Below are 7983 nucleotides of genomic sequence, written 5' to 3'. Positions count from 1 at the left end.
TGTGCGTCCGCCTGCCGATGCAGGGGAACCGGGTTCGCGCCCCGGTCTGGGAAGATCCCACATGCCGCAGAGCGGCTGGGCCCGTCAGCCACGGCCGCTGAGCCTGCGCGTCCGGAGCCTGTGCTCCGCAACGGGAGAGGCCGCGACAGAGGGAGGCCCGCATACCACAAAAAAAAAAAAAAAAAAAAAAAAGATCCCCCAGGGTAATTCAAAATGGGCAAGCGAGTTTGAAAACCACTGTTCTATCTAGGGCCTCACTGCTCAATAGTGTGGTCTCCGGACCTGCAGCATCCATTGGCATCACCTGGGGGCTTGTTAGAAATGTCAGATCTCAGGCCCCAGCCCAGACCTGCTGAATCAGTCTGCACTTTAACAAGATCCCAAGTGACTCACAAGCACATTAAAATGTGACAAGCACTGGCCTGGGGTACAAAAAACGCAATCTGAAGTGCGTGTCTCAACCTTTCTGACTTAATAGATCAATGATTTACTGAACCGGGTCCAGAGGTTGCTGATTTTGTTTTTCTGGTTCTCTGGTGACACTCCCCCTCCCCCCTTCAATGGGGGAGGGGGAGAGCACCTGGGGGAAAGGAAATAAATTCAAAGAGCACCTCAAGGGGGCCCTACAGAGTGAGTAAGGGAGGAAGAAACACTTTAATTACCATTTGGGTGTATTTTGGCCATATTCTGCTCACCATATTATTAATCACCACTTGGTCGAATAGCAACTCCCAGGAGGCCTCCCCATAAACCAGCTGTTTCTTTCTCTCTCTCTGCACCCCACCCTCCAATTTCTTATTTCATTATTTCTCGACATCTTACCAAACCACTACTGAATGATTTAGAAAGTGAAACCAAGGCTAATTCAGAATTGGAATAAATATTACCCACGACTTACTATTTCCTTAAAGAAGTGGAAGGAGGTCCAGATTAAAATAGGCCGACGCTTTGACCAAAGGCAATAGAAATTTTATTGCCTTGCAATTTTTTTAACCTATAAGATCTTTTTTATTAACCCAATCCACATATTCAGCTTTTTTCCTCATCTCTGTATATGTGTGTTTGTTGTGTAGTCATGACAAATATGAATTTTCAGGATGCATGTGTATCCTCGGCAGCAGAGTGTAGAAAGAGCCTTCCGCTGGGAGTAAGTGTCCTTCACAGCAAGTCACTTTGCTATGCTGGGCCTCAGTTTTCTTGCTTCTACAGTAAGGGAGTTTACAGTTGTGGTTGCAGATTCAGATACCTCCAGGGGCCTAGGTAGAAATCTAAATGGGGCAAGGGCAGCCCCTCTCTCTCCTTATTAACCTGTGAAAATGTGGGTCCAATGCTGCCAGATTTCAAAGGAAGCAAGAAAAAAAAAATCTGGATTTTTTTTGTTTGCAATTTCTCAGTTTTTGAATATTGGTAACTAATATAACTTTTTCCCCAGAATTTGGAAACCACACCAAACACTCCTGAGGCCATAGTCCACCGGGGCTAGCTAAGTAATGTCCTCTAGACTCAGTGATATCTCAGCACTCTTTAAGAATTCCAATTCTACCCCTTTAATGAATTTGTTGTTTTTTGTGTGGTCATATTTTTGTCTCTAGTTTATTCTTTCAATAAATATTTGATTACCCATTATATGCCAGAAACCATAGTTGATTGGAAAAAAAAAAGAATGAGATGGGGCTTCTACTTTTAGGTGAGCAAATGGGAAAGCTAAGTGAGATACTCCAATAAATAATAAGGCTCAGTGAATAATTAGGCTTTTTGAAAAGTCTAAGGAAAGGCAGATCCGGTTCTTTAGTCAGACACACAATCTTTTTGAGGCTTGGTATTTTCATCTGTAAAATGGGGGAGAATAACACCTCCCCATCAAGCCTGCGTGATTAGAATTCTGTCTGTAACGTACTTGGCATATAGGTGATGCTCAAATAATAATGCTATCTAGCGCCACCACTTTTATTGTTACATTATAAACTCCTAGGTGTTAGGCATTGGGTCTGATGAAAATCATGTGATGGCAGTTCTTAACTAGGAAGCAGGTGGTTGTGTTCCCAAAGTGTATACCTTCAAGTTTGTTTTCCTGTAGAGATGGCATCAATTGGTTACTTCCCCAAGCAAACCCAAAAAAGCCTATTTAAACTATAGGATGGGGACTTCCCTGGTGGTCCAGAGGTTAAGACTCTGCGCTCCCAACGCAGGGGGCCCAGGTTCAATCCCTGGTCAGGGAACCAGATCCCGCATGCCACAAGATCCCACGCACCTCAACGAAGATCCCGCAAGCAAAAATGAAGATCCTGCGTGCTGCAACTAAGACCCAGCACAGCCAGATTAATAAATATCTAAAAATTAAAAAAAATAATAAACTATAGGATGGCCTAAATATTGCACAACTGCAATTTTTTAAAAAATCAGAAAACCCCATTGATGTGATGCAAATACAACAGAAGAAGCCCTTTCGGGTTCTTTTTAACGATGTTAAAGGCTTTTGGCTTATTGTGAGCGGTGCTTCTAGTTGAACATGCTAAGCCAGGTTTAACTAGAAGACCAAGAGCAAAGAGTTGCATATTTGGTGATTCCGAAGTGGGCTTGTAGGGAGGGCCTTTAAGATGGATGATTCTAGGTTTTTGAATTTGTTTGATTGCACTTAAAACATATAACTTTCCTTTCGTTTGAGCCAATTATCTCTAACATTGTATTCACACTTACCCTTAAAGCAACCATCTTTAGGCTGATGACTCTCAAATTTGCATCTCCAGCTCTTGGCTTGGCATCTCTTGTTGGAGATCTCATACGTATCTTAGATTTGACTTGGTCAAAACAGAACGCTTGGCCCAAATTTGCCTCCTCCCAAGCCTTTTCTATATCAATAAATGACAATGCCATATGTCAAATCCTGGAAAACATTTTAATATTTTCTTATTCCTATCACACCCCATATCAAATCCCTCAGGTAGCCCTGTGCACTTTGACTCTGATATGCTATGGCATTATATGAAAAATGGGATCATTCCTCACCATGTGCACTGTATAGGTCAATTCAAGCCACCAATTTCTCTACCCCAACAGCCTGCTAACCCATCTCTCTGCCTCTCCCACTTCTGACCTAACACAGCAGCCAGGGTGATCTTCTGAAACCATAAATAACATCTCTTTTTGGCTCAAAACCCTCCAAAGGCTTTCCATTGCAAGTGGAATAAAAATCTAGACCTGTTACCATGCCCCAGAAGTCTTATGTGATCTAGCCTCCACCCGTTTTCCCCCAGACTGGCCTTACTGGCAACTGAGGGCGCTTGCACATCTGCATCTCCTGCCAGTAAGTTCTTTCACGACAGCCTTCCTTCTCATCGTCTCTTCCTTAGAAAGGCCTTCCCTGACCATCTCCTTCACAGACTTCTAGCTGTCCCCCAGTATCCACTCTTCCCCTTTTCCAAAGAAATGGAACCTCCTATTTTTAGCTGAGTCCATAATTGGCCAGTGTCCCTTAAACTGGTTATGGCTACATGACCAAGTTCTGTCCAATGCAATATAGACAGAAATATCATCTGGCAGTATCCAAGAACCAACCTTAAAAGATCATTGGTACATGCCTTTAGCTTCTTCTCCCCATTTATTCATTCTGCTGGCTGGAACGTGACCTGATGGCTGGAGCTGGAGCAGCCACCTCAGACCATGAGGTAACTTTGGAAATGGAGGCCAAGCACAGCAGAGCAACAGAATGGAAGGAGCCGGATCACTGAGGACTTCATGGAGCAGAACTGCCATAACAGCCCTGGATTACTTGCTTTTGGACTTCTACTTGAGAGAGAAACAAACTTTTATTTTGGTGAAGTCACAGTTATTTTGGATCCTGTTACCAACTTAATTCCAACTGATAGACTGGCTAAGGCAGCCCTCTTTCATATTTATCTGCATTTTTTCTTCAAAGCCCTTAGTGCCTAAAATTACCCTCTATATTTATTTTTACTTTTATTTATATTTTTAATATCTTGCCCCTTCTGGAATATAAACTCCTTGAAGCCAGGGATTACCTGATGTTCAGTGCTGTATCCCTATCTCCTGCAAGAGTGCCTAGGACATAATAGGTGCTTAACAAATATTTGTGGAATGAATTGGTGACTGAACACCTACTATGTGCCAGGGAGAGAGATACAAAGATGATTGACATATGTTTCCTGAGTCCCTTGTTTGAGAAGCTCACTGTCTGTTGGAAGTGGCAGTCATCCTCCTTGGGTTCATCTAACCATGGTTCTCAGCCAGGAGCGGTTTTGCTCCCCAAGGGGCATTTGTTGATGTCTGGACCTATATTTGATTGTTACAAGTTAGGGGATGCCACTGGCATCCAGTGAGTAGAGGCCAGGGAAGCTGCTAAACGTCCTGCAAAGGACAGCTCCCCGCAGCAGGTAATTATCTGGCCCCAAATGCCAACAGTGCTAAGGTTGAGAAACCCTGACCTAGTCAAGGTCAGTGCCGATTAGATTTGCCAGGGGGAAAATTGTTTGGGCTGCACAAGAGTAGAAGCCATGAAATGTGTGGGATGGCTGAGTTGTCGAGGTCGGCTGAGTTGTCAAATTCTGCAAAGCTCTCCGCTGAGAGGCCAGCTCCAACCATTAACCATTACTTGTCACTGGGCCCACGTTTGGAGGACACTATGCATTCAGAACAGTAAAGTTATGTCCAGAACTCTAGAAACCAAGCCAGAGAAGCTCTTTGAACGGTATCGTCATGAGTAGAAAGAACTCTAACGTGAATACTGACTTTGCCTGCTTTCCCCAGGGAGGCTGACAGAGCTCTGAGTCTCTCTCCCACTTTCTGCTGTAATAAATCTCTTCTTTATTTCTGTTGGGTGAAAGGAGTGTGTCCACATTCACGGCCCTCCCACAAAATGTAATTTTCTCTTGCAGGTAAACCAAGTAAACAAATGAAAGATGAGGGTAGTCTAAGGGACAGGAGATGATGGAGGTGATAGTTCTGGGCACTTCATATTTTAACTCCCCCCACCCGTTTTTTTTTTTTAGCTTTCTAATGTGTTAGACACTGATACGCTTCGTGACTTTGGCTAGGGCACTTAATCTCCCTGAGCCTCAGTTTCCTCATCAGCAAACTCAAGGGGGTGGATCAGGCCATGGCTTATTTGTCTTCCACTCTAAATAACCATAATGTTCATCTATCACCGGTTAACCATCAATTAAATGATGGCAACAAATGCCCGGGTTCGAAGAAATAAATTTGAAAATAAAGGAAAGACTACAGTGATTCCTAGCATCAGTGTCCCTCCCTCCCACCCTCTCCTGAGCCATTTCAAAAACAAAGCATCAGCGCTAATCTTTGGAACAGTATTTCCTAAAATATGTTTCTTAGCACATAGCTCCTCAAGATGTGAAAATGGGACTCTACATCAGAAAAATTGAGGAGCATACTAGATCCTCTTTTTGGAGAGTAACAATAAATCATTTTAACGTTTTATAAACCCAATGCTTCTCACTTATTTGACTAGAGAATTCATTCTTCATTGAGTATTTATTAGCATCCTACAGAATTACAGAACTAGTGTTCTGTGAAACTCACTTTTGGCGACCCTGACTTGGTATATAACGCCAATACCTTTTGTTCAGTACCTGCTTGGAGAGGGAATGATGTACCTGCTAAAAAGAATCCCAAAGAAGACAGACAACATGTTTTACAACTTCCCCAGTCTTCAGTAGACACATGGGCATTACCCATATACCTGGTGTCAGGCAACAATAGCATGCTAAAGACACACTATTAATAAAATCCACTTATTGGTCTCATTTTTTTGTTATATAGCCTATGATGCAAAGAGAGAAAACTTTAAACATATGCTTCTTTGCTGAATTTACTCTGCCAATCTTATTCACTAAGACTCTGTTACAGGGTTGACAAATAGGTTTTTTTTCTCGTGACAATTTTGATCAATGGGTAGTGGCTGCCTAGAACTCTGTATTAAAAACAATAATAAGACCTTGAATGGGCTTGGAGGGAAAATATGCTGTGATTGATTTTATTTTTTTAATGTGTTTACTTTTGGCTGCATTGGGTCTTCATTGCTTCGCAAGGGCTTTCTCTAGTTGCGGCGCACGGGCTTCTCATTGCGGTGGCTTCTCTTGTGGCGGAGCATGGGCTCTAGGTGCAAGGGCTTCAGTAGTTGCAGCACGCAGGCCCTAGAGCACATGAGCTTCAGTAGTTGTGGCACGAGGGCTCAGTAGTTGTGGTGCATGGGCTTAGTTGCTCCGCAGCATGTGGAATCTTCCTGGACCAGGGATTGAACCCGTGTCCCCTGCATTGGCTGGTGGATTCTTAACCACTGCGCCACCAGGGAAGTCCATGTGATTGATTCTTAATGTCTGTTGTGGGTATAGTGCTGTGATTGATTGTTGATGTCTGTTGTGCGTATAGACTAGTAGAAGACATAGGATGCTTGTTGTGTGTTTCCTCACCAGAAATCTTACAAACTACCCACATTGGCTTGATAGGGGAGTTAAGACTTAATACACTTAGTTGTCAAAAGGAGTGGTTAAGATAATTCTATAGGGTCAGGTCTTAAGGTAAAGATAAATTGAATGCAAGATCTCATTTGGGCCTTGAAGGTTAGAAAGGTTGGGTCTTGTGAGGAGACCCTGGGAAGTAATTCTCAGCAGAGATTGCAGACGAGCTGCCAAGGCCCCAGGGATAGCTTGTATCTCTAGAGCTGCCCAGATACAGTGTCAGCGTCGCTTAGACAGTGCTTAATAAAGGTTCATTCTTATCCTTTATCTAGCACAGCTCTGTCCAATAGAAATATAATTTCAGCCACATATATAATTTGAAACTTTTTAGAAGTAGAGAAAATAACCACATTTAAAAAGTAGAGAGGGCTTCCCTGGTGGCGCAGTGGTTGAGAGTCCACCTGCAGATGCAGGGGACACGGGTTCGTGCCCCGGTCCGGGAGGATCCCACATGCCGCGGAGCGGCTGGGCCCGTGAGCCATGGCCGCTGGGCCTGCGCGTCTGGAGCCTGTGCTCCGCAACGGGAGAGGCCACAACAGTGAGAGGCCCGCGTACCGTAAAAAAAAAAAAAAAAAAAAAGTAGAGAGAATTCCCGGGCGGTCCAGTGGATAGGAATCCATGCTTTCACTGCCCAGGTCCTGGGTTCATTCTCTGGTCGGGGAACTAAGATCCTACAAGCTACACAGTACGGCCAAAAAAAAAAGAAAGAAAAAGTAAAGAGAAACAGGTGAAATTAATTTTAACAATATAGTTTATTTAACCCAATATATCCAAAATATTATTACTTCATACAATCAATGTAAAAATTATTAATGAGATAGTTTATACTCTATTTTTGGTAATAAGTCTTTGAAAGCTGGTGTATATTTTACTTACATCATATCTCAATGGGAACCAGCCACATTTCAAGCACTCAATAGCCCCAAGTGGCTAGTGGCTACCATGTTGGACAATGTCAGTATAAACTACCACTCTTATTCATATGGTCTGTCTTCCAGAAGTTTGAATACAGTTAATGTGGTTCCAGCAGTTTTCCCAAACTCTATTCTGATGCTGGTGTTAGCAATATTTTTTAATCTAAAAAGTATTTCTATAAATAGCACATAAGAAAAATCCATTATTCATTACTTGAAAAATAATTTAAATTATTATTTTTTTAAAGTTAGAGATTGTTATTTTTGCTTCGTGTTAACACTAGGAAGGCAGAGTTATTAGGTAGGGAACAGTAATAGTTCCTATGGCTTGTTTCTTTCTCTACTTTTTTTTTTTACCATTTTTAAATTGATGTAAAATATACATAACATAAAATTTACCATTTATGTGTATAGTTCAGTGGCATTAAGTACATTCACACTGTTGTTCTACCATCACCACCATCCATCTCCAGAAACTCATCATCCTCCCAAACTGAAACTCTACACCTATTTTTTTTTTCCTACACCTATTAAACAGTAACTCCCCGTTCTCCCCTCCTCCTAGGCCCTGGCAA

At 42.5% G+C, this 7983-nt stretch overlaps 1 non-coding gene across 1 annotated transcript; it reads left to right on the top strand.

Annotated features, from left to right (window-relative positions):
• Nucleotides 1–2146: 2146 nt before the first annotated feature.
• TRNAG-CCC (transfer RNA glycine (anticodon CCC)) lies at nt 2147–2219 on the top strand. The gene has a single exon. It is a non-coding gene; the product is annotated as a tRNA-Gly (tRNA).
• The last annotated feature ends 5764 nt before the right edge of the window (nt 2220–7983 follow it).

The sequence above is a fragment of the Physeter macrocephalus genome, chromosome 14 (assembly GCF_002837175.3).
Source record: "Physeter macrocephalus isolate SW-GA chromosome 14, ASM283717v5, whole genome shotgun sequence".
In the NCBI taxonomy this organism is placed as follows: domain Eukaryota; kingdom Metazoa; phylum Chordata; class Mammalia; order Artiodactyla; family Physeteridae; genus Physeter; species Physeter macrocephalus.
This window is presented reverse-complemented; position numbering and strand designations above follow the sequence as displayed.